This window comes from Sus scrofa, chromosome 3 (genome assembly GCF_000003025.6).
Source record: "Sus scrofa isolate TJ Tabasco breed Duroc chromosome 3, Sscrofa11.1, whole genome shotgun sequence".
In the NCBI taxonomy this organism is placed as follows: domain Eukaryota; kingdom Metazoa; phylum Chordata; class Mammalia; order Artiodactyla; family Suidae; genus Sus; species Sus scrofa.
The window spans coordinates 98,338,929-98,355,664 of NC_010445.4; the positions used below are offsets into that span (position 1 = coordinate 98,338,929).

The 16,736-nt window shown below is 49.1% G+C and overlaps 1 long non-coding RNA gene across 1 annotated transcript; it reads left to right on the forward strand.

Moving 5' to 3' along the window:
- Positions 14,685–16,360, forward strand: LOC110260026. Its single transcript, XR_002342753.1, has 2 exons — positions 14,685–15,987; positions 16,182–16,360. It is a non-coding gene; the product is annotated as an uncharacterized LOC110260026 (long non-coding RNA).

The following is a 16,736-nucleotide window of genomic DNA, read 5'->3' on the forward strand; positions in this document are numbered from 1 at the left end:
AAGGTAGCTGAAGACTTTCCAAGGACCCCAGAGAGACAGAAAGCCCTGGGGACAAAGGTGAGGATGGCATCAGAGCCCTGCAAGAAAGCCTGGGGCTGTCGTACCCCCACCTACACCTCAGCCCTGGCTCAGACAAGAGCAGCTTGAGGGCCTCTGAAGGTGGAGCCACAGAAAGGACTTGAGAGGAGTCCTTACAGGCCACAGTCCAGTACTTCTCTGTTGCTAAGCATGGTTTGTCTGGGTGGGGCCTGTGGGGGGGAGTAGGAGAGAGAGAAGGAAAATGGTAGGAGCTAACAGGACACCATCTGTCCAACCCTTCTGTTTTCTGGGGAAGAAAAGGGAGACACGGAGAAGCCCGGGACCTTGTCCCTAGCGTGGAGGTGAGACAGCCCCTCTCCCTGCACCTCCCTGGGGACTAGTGGAGTGGGAGGTTTGAGCAACAAGCTTTGAGACTGACTGGATCTTAAGGACAAGCAGCCCAAGGTGACAAGGGGCCCCCTCCCAGTGCCCCTCTTCCCTCCCCACAGCAGGGGGCTGGCACCCCAGCTCTGGGCTCTCCCAGTATCCCCCACCATGGACTCTAAAGGCAGAAAGGGCCTGTTAGACTCTCTGTCCACATCCTCCCCACTCTCCAGGGCTTCATCGGCTTTGCTTCTCTGTAACTCTGCTAGTCTGAGCTGGATACGATTTAGGATGAATCATGGTTTTGAGGTTTATGTAAAAGAGTGGAGAGAAAAAGGGAGGTGAATGACCACTTGTTGCATTGTAGGTGCCAGACACTGGGGTAGGCACTTAACCCAGCACCCTTATTTAAGGCTCACGACAGCTCTCTGGATAAACATAATTTCTGTCATTTCACTGAGCCTGCATGAGGTTTGGTGACTTGCCCGAGGTCACCAGCTGTGTAGCGGTGGACATGAGACTGTGGTTCCAGCTGTGCCTGCCTGGGGACATAGGAGCATCGCCATCAGAACCAGGCTGCCCCAGTGTGTGCTGGATGCCACCTGGCTCTGTGCACAGAGACTGTCCACGAAAGCATCAGGCCTGAGGTCACCTCCAGACAGGCCATCAGGAGAGCACCCAGTCCTGTGGGCGCGGGCTTAACAAGCCCACCAGAGCACTGCTAGAGGCACCAGTGGAATTCCCCAGAGGGTTGACCTGCCCCAACTCTGACCTCTGCAGCCTCCTCCCACCTGCTTCTGACCCGGGCAGGGATTTCTCAGGGCTCCTTGCTGAGGCTTGCTGCCCCAGGGCTGGCAAAGGGCTGGCTTTGTGCTCAGTTGCTCAATAATCTGTGAAGAAATCAATGCCTTCCCACCTCTTCCCCTGGCTTCAGCCAGGACCCAGCAGCATGGGTTATAATCACATTCGTGTGATGTGCCCATGCTGGGCAGAGACGTAGGGGGGAGGCTGGGAGCTCCGAGTTAAACTTTTCTAGACTAATAAACTGTTCCTCACGTTACAGCTCGACTGCCTTCACCTTCCCCCGCCAGCCCCCCAGGACCAGCCCCCACTCGCCCATTTTCACGGAGCCTGACATCACACTCACATTTTCCAAAAATTCCCCAAATTACCCGCAGTCTTCTTAGCTCCTGCTGTCGTCTGGAATTACACATCACAGATGCTGTCTCCTGTCATTCCCTCCCACCCTCAGCCCTGAGCAGCGGGACTCCCAGCTCTGGTTCCTGATTGGCCTGGGTCCCCCAGCCCAGCTTGGCCTGGCAGTGATGCAGCCAGGTGGGCTCTGACCCATTCAGGGGCTCTTTCCATCACCAGGTCCGGCGGGGAAAAGGGACTATTGGAGGGAAGTTGGGCTGTGGCTCTGTGCGTGTGTTTGTGTGTGTGTGTGCGCACACATGCATGCATGTGTGGGGGAGGGGCTGGGCCTTTCCAAAGCCCTGCTAGATGGGATTGGAAGGCACATTGCTCGATGGGAAAAAGCCTGGTGTTTGGAGTCAAAAGACCTGGGTTCAAGTTTTGGTTCTGCCACTTATGGGTGCTGGGCTCTTGCTGGGTCACCATGTAGCCTCCTCCCCTCAGTGTACTCATCTGTAAACTGGGGCTCTGAGTCTTTTCAAAGAAAGACCATTACGGTATTTCCAGTCCCACACACTCTTCCAGAGCCTTACAACTTCCCGTTAAGGGGCAGCGTCTGTGTCCCCTCCCCTTGAACCTGGGCAGGTCCCTGTGACTGCCTCAACAAATAGAATGCGTCAGAAGCAACATGGTGTGAGTTGTCGCTAGGCTAGGCCATAGAAGGCATGTGACTTCTTCCACTGGCTGGCTCTCAGTCTCTCTCTCTCCCACACTGGAACTCGGCCACTGTGCTGTGCGGAAGCCCAGGCCACGTGGAGGGGGCGTGAGTAGGGTCTGGCTGCCTGTCCCAGCCAAGGTCTCAGACAACAGCCAGCATCAGCAATGAGTGCTCACCCACCACTTGCCTTCAGACGATTCTGACCCTGAGTCTTCAAGGTGCCCCAGCCGGTGCCGAATGGAACCGAATGGAACCGAGAGGAAGGAAAGCCCCACTCGAATTGCAGATTTGTGAGCAAGATAAATGTTATTGTGTTAAGTCACTAAGTCTGGGGATGGGGTTTGCTACACAGCACTAGAGGACTGCAACAGGATCATAGTAGTAATATTTGGCTTACAAAATTTGGGAGGGTGAAATCAAGAGATCCTGTGGCAGTGTCTTACAAAGCCCCATGTAAATATAACACATTGTCATCGCCACTGCTGTCAAAACACTTCAGTGTGTACGTACAAGGCATCAGTGTGTGTGTGTGTGTAATGTGGCAAGTTTCTGGGTTAGATGCTTTCCACCTGCCACTTCATTTAATCCTTACAACTTTCCACATGCCATAACCTCCTGCCCTCTGTCCCCCAGCACAGGCAGGACTGGATTGGTTGTTGGGAGGATTGAATTAGGTTGCAATTCTAATTTTTACCAATTTGCAATTGGAAAAACAGAGACACAGCTAGTTTAAATTCAGGTGGAACTGGAATTTGAATCCAGGTCTGGCTTACTGCCAAGTTCTTATTCCTCTTTCTCTAGTAGCTGGAAGGGCAGTTGCCTAAAGAAAATGGTGACACCAAGATAGTTCAGCAGATTCTGACCTGGGAAAATCCTTCTCCTTGCTTTATTTATCTTTATGTCCATTTCAACAAACATGGATTGAATACCTGTAATGAGATAGTGTGCTAAGTAGGCCCTAGGAGCATAAGTTATGGCCTCTTCTTTAAAGAGCTCATAGGAGTTCCCATCATGGCTCAGAGGAAATGAATCTGACTAGGAGCCATGAGGTTGTGGGTTCGATCCCTGGCCTTGCTCAGTGGGTTAAGGATCTGGCATTGCCGTGAGCTGTGGTGTAGTTCACAGACACGGCTTGGATCTGGTGTAGCTGTGGCTCTGGTGGAGGCCGGCGGCTACAGCTCCGATTGGATCCCTAGCCTGGGAACCTCCATATGCCACAGGTGCAGCACTAAAAAGCAAAAATAAAATAAAGAGCTCATAGGAGTTCCTACTGTGGCTCAGTGGTAACAGACCCGACTAGTGTCCATGAGGATGCTGGTTCAATCCCTGGCCTTGCTCAGTGGGTAAAGGATCTGACGTTGCTATGAACTGTGATGTAGGTCAAAGATGCAGCTTGGATCCGGTGTTGCCGTGGCTATGGTGCAGGCCAGCAGCTGTAGTTCTGATTAGACCCCTAACCTGGGAACTTCCATATGCTGGGGGCATGGCCCTAAAAAGACTGAAAGAAAGGGGAAAAAAAAGAGCTCATAGTCTCTGGGAGGAAAAAGACAGCACTTCCTTTCGAGTTATGTAAACTTGGGCAAGGTACTCACCATCTCTAAGCCTCAGTTCTGTCATCTGTGAAATGGGGATAATTACAGAACCCATCTCATGGGGTTATTGCGAGGATTACACGAGCTCTAATTCTATTTAAAGCATCAGATATATAGTAAGTGCTCAATAAATACAAGTTTTTAAAAGTGTAGAAAGAAAGGTTTGCAATATAATGAGATCTATGCCAAAATAGAATGGAACATAAAGTATTAGGGAGGAGAGAGGAGTAATTAGTTCATCCGGGGTGGGGGTGGTGGCAGAGAGGAGGTGATTTGTGTCCTGGGACTTCAAAGGCAAGAGAAGGAGCAGATGGTCTATGGACAGACAGTGTTCAGTGTGTCTGGGAGCCAGAGAAACTTCATGTGGCTGGAGCACAGGGGCGTGAGGCTGTCTCACAGACTCAGGAAGAGCCTCCCATCAGGCTTAGCCATGAGGCTTTAAGGTCCAAATGCCCAGGAGGAGGACCCCAGGCTCCAAGGTGCAAAAGTGTGGTGTGAGAGTGGTCCTAGTTTTGAAAAGGAAATTGTCAGGGAAACTTGCCCTGGGGTCAAAGGCTTAGAGGGTAAGGCTGGTGTTTCAAAGAGATCTTTTCACCCATCTCAAAGATCTGCTCAGGGTGGACCCACTGAATCTTAGCTAAGCTAGATCAACAGAATCTGCTCTTGCCAATAAACCATGAAGCCAGCGGGCCCAGAAACGTTGCAGATCAATTAATGGCTGCTTGGGGAAGTTTGCCCCAGGAGGCCCAAACCCTGGTGACCAGTGAGGGACTTCCTAGCTGGTGCATCCGGTCCCAGGGAGGAGTCTTCGTTGGAACCTTGGGTAGGCTCTAGGCTCTGCGTGTGCAGAGAACAGCTGCTTTGGTTTAAATATTAATAATGCAAAATGAAATGTGTGGGGTGCCCAGTGCACCAGAGCCCAACCAGTGTGCGTTGCATCTAATGTCCTCCGTGCTCGGGTTTGGAAAAATGTGGTCAGTGAATTTAATATACTTTTTGGCAAAGGGAGGACGACAGTTAACTTCTCTCCGGAGCCTCACTAAAGTGGGTTTTCTCCCTGGAAAGCAGAGGAGGGAGAAAGGTTTCTCCCGGTATGCCAGCAGGCCTGCTGCCCAAATTCTGTCACAGCCCCCCTGCTCTGCCCACCTTGACACTCGCAGGGGCTTCTGGGGGCCACAGAGCACCCCACTGGGGGGATGGAGAGATAGTTACACGTGTTGGGCTTGGGTGGGGCCCAAGCCCCAGTTCCTGCTGGCTCCTCCCTCCAGGATGGCGCCTCCTCCTCTCTTCATCCCACTTCTTGCTTCACTCCCCTTCCCCCACCCCTGCTATACATCGGAAGAGCTCAAAGTGAGAATGTCCCTGCCACAGGGCTCTCACGGGGCCCCTGAGGTTGACAGCTGATCCAAGGTCTCCAAAGGCCAGATGTCAGCCTCTAAGTGCTTCACTGCATTTTTTTTTTTTTTTTTTTTTTTGGCTGCACCTGCGGGTCAAGAATTGAACAGAGCCATAGCAATGACAACAGCAGGCCCCTAACCGCGAGGCCACCAGGGAACTCCCCACTGCATTTTTATTTTTTTTAAATTTTTTAAAATTGTTTATTTATTTGTCTTTTTGCCATTTCTAGGGCCGCTACCGCGGCATATGGAGGTTCCTAGGCTAGGGGTCGAATCAGAGCTGTAGCTGCCGGTCTATGCCACAGCCACAGCAACGCGGGATCTGAGCTGCATCTGCAATTTACACCACAGCTCACGGCAACACTGGATCGTTAACCCACTGAGCAAGGGCAGGGACCGAACCCGCAACCTCATGGTTCCTAGTCGGATTTGTTAACCACTGCGCCACAACGGGAACTCCCCCACTGCATTTTTAAATTCTGGGGAAGTTCTGACACAGCTGCTATGAAGAAGGGTTCCCTGTCCACTGCCACCTCGCCCTGTACCAGCTTTTGCCAGAGCCTCTGTAGGCCTGGCCCTTCTTCCCCAACATCAGGCCCTGGCTTTTCTCTCACCAAATGCCACAGCTCTCATTTGTCTGCCTCTCTCTCGCTCTCTCTTTTTAACCTATGTTCTTTTATGTATTTTTTCATTTTTTAAAGATTTATTGGAGTATAGTTGGTTTAAAATGTGTTAATTTCTGGTGTATAAAAGTGATTCAGGGAGTTCCCTTTGTGGCTCAGTGGTTAACAAATCTGACTAGGAAGCATGAGATTGCAGGTTTGATCCCTGGCCTCACTCAGTGGGTTAAGGATCCGGCATTGCTGTGAGCTGCGGTGTAGGTCGCAGATGCGGCTCAGATCTTGCGTTGCTGTGGCTCTGGCGTGGGCTGGCAGTTGTAGCTCTGATTGGATTCCTAGCCTGGGAACCTCTACGCGCCCATGGGTGCGGCCCTAAAAAGCAAAAAAAAAAAAAAAAAAAAAAGGCAAAAAAACCAAACAAACAGTGATTCAGTTATACATGTATATATTCTTTTTCATTATGGTTTGTTATAGGATGTCGAATATAGTTCCTTGTGCTACATAGTAGGACCTTGTTTATTCTTCTTTTTTAAAAAATGGAGGTATAATTAACATATACCATTATATTAGTTTCAGGTACACAGGACAATGATTCGTATTTTTATACACTATGAAATGATCACTACAATAAATCTAGTTACCACCCATCACCTACAGAGTTACAAGTTTTTTTTTTCCTTGTGGTGAGAGCTTTTAAGATGTACCCTGTGGGCAACTTTTCAATGCACTATCAATTGGCTTCTTGAGGAGCGAATAAATGCTTGGTGACATCACAGCCCTAGAGCCGGGGAGCAAGAAAGCATCAGAGGCGAGGCGAATGTTTCTGAGAAGTCAGAGGCTCTGGGTTTGCCCAACAAAGGCGCCCTGTGTAGGCGTGGTCGTGGTCATGGCCATGGCCACCACAGAACTGGAACAAAGCTGTCCAGGCTTTCCCCAAAGTCTGTCTCTGGTTTCATACAACCGATAATGTTCCCGGATAGAGGCCTGAGCGAGTCAGCTAGCAGGGAGAGTCAGGCAGCCCTTGCTGGAGGCCTGGTTGTGGCCTGCTCTGGGGGGCCTCCCAGGGTCCTGGGGAAGCAGTCACCCTAGGGCCTCTCAGGGGGGTGGCGAGAAGCTGGCTTCAAGCAGAAAGAAGTAGCCCTTCGGGGAGAAGGTGGAGCTGGAGGGAGGGCCAGGCTCTGGGCTCCAGCTGTGCCCCAGGCTCCAGCCCTCGCCCCCCCCATTCCACCCCCTTGGCGTCGGGCCCTGGGGAAGCTGAGAGAAAGTCTCGCCTGTTCTGGATGCCGCAGGCAGGATCGGCCACAGTCATCTCCTTCATGTGTCACCGCTGGCTGTAAGCGCTGTGTTTGGTTTGGCAAAACGGCTATTTAAATAGCAGTGAAATGTGTCACTGGAAAAAAATTAGCTCATGTTTCCTTTACCATTTCTTCATGATTTCCATTAAAAGTGTAACCACGGGTAATAAATTAACAAGATCTGTAAAAAGCAACCGTAGGAAACCATGGATCCAGAATTCCTATAAACTTCTAACCCATGATGCTGACTAGCAAGGCTACTTGTGGGAGGGGGCTTGGATCCCCCATGCTTCACTTTTCTTTGTGTCTGAATCCTCCTCCCTCCCCTAAGTGTGAGAGGAAGCCCTCCACTCCTTTCAGGAGTCACTGTGGTTATCAGGGGGAAAGGCTTTGCTTGAAAAACCCACAGCCTTAGGGCCTTGCTCTCCCTGTTTCAAAAGAAAAAAAAAAAAAAAAAAAAAAAAAAGCAAGGAAAACACAATGAAAAAGTGACTTCTCTTCCAAAGTATAATCTCCTTTCCCCAGTTCACCTGGTCTCAACCACAGTCCAGTTGTTGGATGCTCAGTGTCCTGTGGAAATCAGACCCTTTGCTAGCATACCAGAGAGTTGAATGTGGAATTGCAGCAGTTTTGCAGATAGGAACACTGAGGTTAATTGAAAGTTTTTGCCTTTGGCATAACATCTAATAATTAGTGGATGGATGGGGGAGCTGAGAGCAGCAGCCCTCTGTTGCTATCTCCAACACACAAACACACACACACACAGAGACACACACACACACACACACACTCTCTCTCTCTCTCTCTCTCACATACACACACGAAATGCTTGCTCTTTGTGCTGGACTTGGGGGCAAAGGATTACATAGGACCTTGAAAGTCTGTCTGGAGAAAGTGGGGTGAAAAATCTATTTCCAAGCTGCATCCCTGAGGAATGTGTTAGGTTTAAGATATAAGGGCCATGAGGGTGCCCAGAGAGTGTTCGGGCCATGTTTCACCCAAGGGATGGGAGAGTGGGGGACAGGACTTGGGGAGTGTGTTCGAGTCACACCCATGACTGGGGAAGAGGAGAGGACTAGGAGGGGCTGTCAGGGTTCTACCCGGGCTGGGGAAGCTGGGGACAGGACGGGGTGTGTATTCAGTGTTACACACAGGGACTAGGGGAGTAAGTGTATTGGGGTTATACCCAGGGCTAAAATGGGCAGAGGACTGGGGTGTGTCTTTGGTGTCACAGGGCTGGGGGACTTGGGGCAGAGGACCGCGATAATGTATTTAGTGTCACATAGGACTCGGGCAGTGTGTTAGTGGGACACACAGAGTCAGGGAGGAGAGGATGGAAAGAGTGAAGGGAAACCAGAGTTACCAGTGAATCTCTGTGTGCCTCTGGTCCTTTGCCCCTGTCCTTTCTCAGTTCTCCCTTTCACAGATATTTGAACCTCCCTTTATTAGTCTGAAGTGACTGCCCCTTGGTCACATATTAGAACATGGGGTGAGAAGGGGGAGTTTTGTGGTGCTTTCTAAGCCCAACCTCTCCTGCATCCTAGACCCTGGGGTATGGAGGGGCCACTTCTTGTTTCTTCAGGACAGTCCCTTCCCCTGGAAGGTAGTGGTGTGGAATGTAGAGGCTCAGAAAACCCTTTGTCACAATGAAATTAGATGGATTTGGCATCACCTCTTTTCCCCACTGATTAGCTTTTTTTTTTTTTTTTTGCTTTTTGGGGCCTCAGATGCAGCATAGGAAGTTCCCAGGCTAGGGGTCGAATCAGAGCTACAGCCAGCAGCCACAGCCACACAGGATCTGAGCTGTGTTTGCAACCTACACCACAGTTCACGGCAACACTGGATCCTTAACCCGCTGAGCGAGGCCAGGGATTGAACCCTCATATCTTGGTTACTAGTCAGGTTCTCTACCGCTGAGCCACAACGAGAACCACTTCCCCACTGATTTGCATCAGGACCTTTCTCCCCAAGCCTTCTTCCTGACCCCCAGTTCCCAAGGCTTCCATCTTGTCCAATGGATGCCATCATCCATTGCCAGCACTGTTTTCCTAGGGGGTGTCTGGCTTTCTTTGCTCATTCCTCTCTGTGAGGCCCAAGTGACCAACTCCTTGATAAAGAGTGTGCAGCCATCGCTCTCCAGCCCTCTGGGATGGGGACTCCAGAAAGCCCTTCCCTTACAGCCTGAGGCAGAGGGCTCTGCCAAGGCACCTGCTATAATGAAGGAGAAACATCTGCTTGTTTTATTTACATTTCATCCAGATGTTTGGGTGCCATGTAGAGGAAGCCTGTGGGCCGTCTCAACACTGCGGCTGGAAACTGAGCTTCCCTCTGCTTGGAGCTGGGAGGCCAAGAGGGAGTGCCTTTGCACTGAGAAGGGATGGGGCTGGACCATAGACACAGCCTGGGGATGGGAGCGGGGCAGGAAGGCTAGCGGTGGAAACGGGTGGGGCTGGGGGCGGGGGTGGATCACAGCCGTGGCAACAAGGGGAACAAGATTCCTCATAAACAACAGAGCTGTTTCCAAAGCCACAGGGTAGGCAAGCACTTGCCAAATCGTGCTTTTAAAAAATCGCCCTTTATAGGGCTTCGCACCATTTACCAGAGGCAGAGTAAGGGCCTACTGTGTGCTCCGCGGGCCTCTCCCAGGCTGCCTGCTGCGGCCCTCCCCCCGCCCCCTCCTCTGAACACCGTAGCCTGGCTGCGAAGCACAGAAAAGCAGAGGTCCCAGAGGCTCCAGCCGAGAAGGCCAATTAACAGTGCCGGGCCGTGAGCATAAATCACCGCGCTCCCCCCCTTTTCCTGGGCTCGGGGCTGGAAAGTATCAGAACTGTGCAAATACTTGGGATGTTTCTCTTTATTAGTGATAAAATATTGGACGTCAGCGTGCGGCGTTTCATGCAGTACCTCCGACAGTTGGAGCAGTAATTGTGATGAATAGGGGTCCAGGGGCAGGGCTGCAGGCGTTTAAGAAGGCTCTGTGGATTGAAAATATTAGGATTGATTAAAGGTCAAATACTTTATAAATTTATCAGTGCTGGATACATTCTCCCGAGATGGGGGTTGCCCTTCTAGCCGGGTGAAAAAGAACTCATTAGGGTCCATCGCTCGCCCTCCGCTGCCCGCCCAGACCCTGCCACATTTAACCCACAGAGGTGATGAAACAAGCAGAGTTTCGTCTCCATCGTTCTCTAAAGCTGCTCCTGCCAGGAGGTGAGTTCAGCGCAGACGTCTGTGAACGCGAGTCTGCCCATTTCTCATGGGAGGGAGAAAAGCGTTCCCTCCAGAAGCTGGTCGGGTCTCAGGGCTCTGACACCTGCCATCAGTGGCACAACCTCCAGGAATAGCTCCCTTACCCACCCAAGGAACCCTGAGGGCTACACGGAGGGTCTTGCTAAATCTGTCCTTTTCAGGAGTGTCTGATTTCCCCTTACTAGATAAAGAGATCTCTGTAACTGTGTGTCTGCCTTTAATCACCCCAATGACCCTCACCGGCTGCCTCAGGATCATACTGGCTCCTGAAACAATACGTTATTAAGGCAGGAGCCTTCCTAGAGCTGGGGAGAAAGCAAGAGACAAACTAAGGAAAAACCCAGCTTTTCCTTTAGATTTCATGTGGGAGCAAGAAAAGAAATTAAAAAAACCCAAACACCCTTACAGTATATTAAATAGGGAAAACATATTAAATATTATAAGTGCTAAGGAAAAAGACAGAGGAAGAAAGGAAGTAGGGAGGGCCAGCGGGAGGAGATGGAGCTTTTGGCGCTCAAGTAGAGCTTCACTGACCTGAAGGAGGTGGGCGAAATTATTGGAGGGAAGAGTTTCTCTGTTAAACGGGTTCTAGTTGTGCTAGTATATGACTATTGTAGTACCGGCTCTCCATATCCTTTCCTTTTAGGAATTGGGTATGGGATAAATAAAAGCCTGTACAGAAAATGAATGAGGTAGAACAGGAGATTTCCAAAACCCTGGACTCATGGCTTGCAGTGAAATTACTTTCGGGGTGAGAGGGGGGCGGCTTGTTAAAACATAAATTGCTGGATTTCACCCCCAGAGTGTCCAGTTCAGTTGGGGTCTGAGAATTTGCAATTCTAGCAAATTCAAACGTAATGCTAATCCAGGGACCACATTTTGACAACCACGTCCCTAAACCCACAGCGTAGGCTCTGATTGATCAAGTGAAGGGAAAGTTAGAGAAGTTTCTTCCCCCAGGCTATGCTAAGAAGGGATGAGGGGTGAACTTACCCATCTCTAAAAGCAGCTTCTCTAAAAGCAGTTTCTTTCCAAAACATACTCCCTGTAACACGCCTATCAAGGGATTACCAGGAAAGGATTCTTTTGTCAAATATGTTTAGAGTACACTGGGTTAAGCACATTTTACTGCAGGACTTCTCAGGGCCTTTAATATGCAAATGTGCATTGTGACTCTCCCCAAGGGAGGATTTAATGAATATTCAGTGTTTTGTGAACTTTTTTGACAACAGGATCTCCTTTACTTTTCCATGGAGAATTTTGCAAGACCAGTGTACAGCAGCACTTTGAATGGCTCTTAGAACTAAATTCATTTCACATTGATGGGTGAAATGAAAGCTCACGCAGCCAAGAAATCAGAGGATGTGTCAAGCAGTCCTTTGTTCCCTTGCAGAATTCTAGAGGTGCCCAGGGTTCAGTGCCCATCCTGAGGTTCCTATGGTTCTTTTTTTTTTTTTTTTTTTTTGGCTTTTTGGCTTTTTGCCTTTTCTAGGGCCGCTCCTGCGGCACATGGAGATTCCCAGGCTAGAGGTCTAATTGGAGCTGTAGCCACTGGCCTACTCCAGAGCCACAGCAACGTGGGAACTGAGCCGTGTCTGCAACCTACACCACAGCTCACGGTAATGCCAGATCCTTAACCCACTGAGTAAGGCCAGGGATCGAACCCACAACCTCATGGTTCCTAGTCGGATTCGTTAACCACTGCGCAAAGACGGGAACTCCTCCCATGGTTCTTTGAGGAGAAAGCCTGGACCTCTGAGCTCCTGACCTTGTGCATTTGACGTGAACAGGACTGGAAGACACCATCCCTCCCTCAAATATCGGAGTCTTGCCCAGACTGTGTAGGAGAAGCCTATATTGTGTTGGCTGAGCTGAGAGAATTGGTCAGAGAGGATGTGGGTGCTTTCCTGCATCCGAGCTCATGGCTCTGGCCTGTAAGAGGGGCCTGCGGAGCTGAGAAGGGGAGGGGCCCCCAGGCCCAGCTGTGTCTGGAGAACAGCAGCCCTGATATTTACGACTATGATGGTCCTTCTCTAGTGGACCTGCTTTGGAACATAAATAAACTTAATAGGCTTCAAATAATTGTGACAACTGAGTTTAAACCCCAGACTGTGGTCCAGGGCAATGGACGTCTCTCTCCTCTCTCTCTCTCTGTCTCCCTCTCCGCAGCCCAATTCCACAGAGCCAATGCTCAGTCCTGGGCACAGAAGCTCCATTGACTTGGTGGGTCTTTGGACAAAGAGATGAGGGGGGGGGGTGGCCTTGAGAGTGAGCTATAGGAAGGAGGTCCATTCCTGCAGAATGTCCCAGGCTGAGATGTATTACTTACCTCATCCAGCTCCCAGCCTGGTGGGGTAGATTCCAGATTCTACCTGGGGATGGGGGGAGGGGGGAGGGTAAGCCCATCCCTTACCCCTTTCCCAGCCATTTTTAAAAGCTGTGGCTGAGACATGTAGAATTGTAAATTTGGTTCAAGGCACTGGCATATTTTGAACACTTTCTATGTGGACATTATCACGACATCTTGTAGGAGAGAAAGACACCTACCCTGACATACAAGTAAACTGGGATCAAGGCCATAGTACAAAGTTATAAAGAAAATGAAGGAGATAATAGATGAGATGAGTTCCTGTTGATCAGGCTCGGGACTTTCCAGGAGAGGGAGAGCCCCAGACAACAGCACAGAGATGGGGGAGTGCAAGGAATGTTCTGAGATCAGTGTGGTAGAGTGAGAGGGTTGGCAGGAAAAATGTGTTGGGGCCAGAACGTGGAGAGTCTTTCCTCTCATGCTAAAGGATTTGGACTTTATCAAATAAGTACTGGCAAGTTACATTTTATTTCAATATTTTAAAATAATAATTCCTGGAATTCCTGTCATGGCTCAACGGTAACGATTCTGACTAGTATCCCTGAGGACTCTGGTTTGATCTCTGGCCTCACTCAATGGGTTAAGGATCCGGTGTTGCCGTGAGCTGTGGCGTAGGTTGCAGACGCGGCTCGGATCCCATGTTGCTGTGGCTGTGGCGTAGCCTGGCAGCTGCAGCTCCCATTCAATCCCTAGCCTGGGAGCTTCCATGTGCTGCAGGTGTGGCCCTAAAAAAAAGATTAAAAAAAAAAAAAGCAATTTTAAAATAATAATTCCTGTATAGAGTAAAATCTTCAAACAATTCAAACATATATTCAGTGAGAAGCAAGTCTGCCTCCCACCCCAATGGCTGATTACTCAGTTCTCTTCCCAGAAGCACATGCTGTTACCAGTTTCTTGTTCATCCTTTCAGAGACATTCATGTCTTTGCAAACATATGAAAATATATTTCCTCAATACTTTTACTTATTTATTTATTTTGCTTTTTAGGGCCGCACCTGATGCATATGGAGGTTCCCAGGCTAGGGGGTCAAATCAGAGCTACAGCTGCCAGCCTAGGCCACAGCCACAGCAACACAGAATCCGAGCCTCGTCTTTGACCTACACCATAGCTCATGGCAATGCCAGATCCTTAACCCACTGAGGGAGGGCAGGATCCTTATGGTTCCTAGTCAGATTCTTTTCTGCTGTGCCACGATGGGAACGCCTTCCTCAATACTTTTAAAAACGCACATATTTTTAGCATGTATACATGTAGCTGTAGCTTGCCTATCATACTTAACCAGAGACCTTGGAGATTTTTAGGCAAAACTCATTTTGTCCCATAGTTTATTATTATTTTTTAATTTGTTAATTTATTTTGTTTTATTTTTTTTTTTTTTGTCTTTTTAGGGCCACACTGGTGGTATATGGATGTTCCCAGGCTAGGGGTTGAATCAGAGCTGTAGCTGCCGGCTTACACCACAGCCACAACAATGCTGGATCTGAGCCGCATCTTCGACCTTACACTACAGCTCACGGCAACACTGGCTTCTTAACCCACTGATGGAGGCCAGGAATTGAACCCTCATCCTCATGGATGCTAGTGGGGTTCATTTCCGCTTCGCCACAAGGGGAACTCCCCATAGTTTATTTATTAAGACTCCACTGATGGGCATTTGGTGTGTCCAGTCTTTTGCTACTTCAAAAAATGATGCAGTTAATATCCTGTATATAAATCACTTTGCATTTATCTGGTAAACTCATAGACATGGGATTGCTTGATCAAAAGCATTTGCTTTCTTTTTTTTTTTTTTAGAAGTTCCTGTGGTGGTGCAGTGGAAATGACTCCAACTAGAAACCATGAGGTTTCGAGTCTGATCCATGGCTGTGGCTGTGGCTGGCAGCTGTAACTCCAATTTGACGACTAGCCTGGGAACTTCCATATGCTGCAGGTGTGGCCCTAAAAAGCAAAAAAAAAAAAAAAGAAAGAAAAAGGCATTTGTATTTTTATCATTGATAACTTCACATGGGCAAATATAATTCAGGGGATGCTGGGACCAGATCTATTTTAGGAAGATCCTTTTGGGAGGCAACAGGACAATGGGAAGCGGGGGGAAGAGATAGTTTGGAGGATATTATGATTATACAAGGTGAGAACAGAGCAGTGGCTGAGAAGGGGAGGGCTGGGCAAGGGTGGAAGAGATACTAGTGACTGATTTGATATGTTCATGTGGGAGAGGAGAGATCACAGATCGTCAGAGGTCCAGAGCCCCACATGGGGAGGGATTAAGCAAGAAATAGAGTAGCTTTGATCACATTCTCAAAAACCAGGAATGTGTCTCCATAGAAAGGAATGTGGAAAGCTAAGAAATCACCATCTCAGGCCTGAGATGAGCAGGAAGAAGGATGAGACTCAAAAAAAGTTAGAGGGTCCTAATGTCGGGGTTGCTAAGTTGATCAGACCTAGTGCCGTTCCAGACAAGGAAGAGGCCAAGAGCATGGACACGGGAGTCCTGGAGTTTAGGCTTTCTGCTGGAAACAGCAATCACCAAATTTCAGTGGTTTAATGCCGTAGATGACTGCCTGCTCACGTCACTGTCGCCTACAGGAAGAGCATGAGGAAGGGGCTCTGCTCAAAGCAGTTACTGAGGATCCAGAGTCTTCTGCATTCAGAGTGTACCTTTCCTGAGGTCCTCAGCATCCTCTCATTCAGCCATGGGTCAGAAGAGAGATTGTGTAAGGGCAAGTTTTATGTGCCAGACTAATGTCACTTCTACCCACTTTCTGCTGGTCAGAATTGCATCGTCTGGCTACATCTACCCTCAAGGGAGCCCGGAGATGGCACCTTGCTGTGGGTCCAGGAGAAAATGGGAAATGCTTGAGGAACAACTAGCTGATCTCTGCTTCCCAAACTGTGTGTCCTGGGCAGGTGATTCGACCTCTCAGAGGCTCAGTTTTCACATCTGTAAAATGGAAACAGCCACCTCACAGGTAGGATGGTGGTTGTTCTGATGTTTAGAGGAGATTATGTGTATCACCCACTTAGCCTGACATATGTAAATGAATAACTAATCACTGTATGAATATTCATACAGATGCATAGTGTGTACTCTTTGCTGGTGACCCTCTGAGAGTAATCGTGGCGATTTGTCTTTCTCTACCCACTCCAGGTCTACATAGGCTGAGGAAAACTCAGTCTGCATATGACTGACCTGGATCATCCCGGCCCCAGAGTAGGTTTGTTTTCTTGAAATACCTCATTGGGTTTGGTGGACTCCATGGATCAAATTCATGAGATTACTTCAAATCTCACTTTGCCTGGTCCACAGAGACCCAGCCACAGCCCCTGCCAGCCTGCTCCATTCTGAGGGTATGCAGGCTGCAGAATGATTCTTGTTCATTCTTTCATGTTATTCCCACACTCCAGAAGTCTGGAGGGAAGCTGAATGTTTGCTGTTCTGGGATCATTTGAAGCCGGGCATGCAAAGAGTTCCGAGTCACTTTCAAGTCTGCCCGTAGGAAATCTTTCTTGGCAACCAGACAACCAGAATTAGTTATTAAAGGCATGTCAAATGAATAAAGACACCTCTGTGAGGAAAACCGCAAGAGCAGTTACTTTTTCTAATATGAATAGGAGGCTAATATCAAATCACCTTTAATTTTCCACTCTTTCTTTGCTGTTTCGATGGTAGGTCAAATCTAATACAGATACAACGGAAAACCATTTCTGTTTTCATCTATCACAAGACATAGGCCCACTGCAGATGTGTGTCTTAAAAACTAGGCTCTGGGATTTAAACGAGGACCTGCACACTGACAAGGCTGTTTTCCCCAGAAATGTTCTCCCAGATGCCAAGCCTGTGTCGCCCTCACGGGCTGTAAGAAGCCGCCCCGTGAAACAGAATAAAGCCTAGGCTTGTCTGTAAACCAGGCATCCCACAGAGCCCAGGCCACAACACTCGCTGAAAGGCCAGGGTGACCA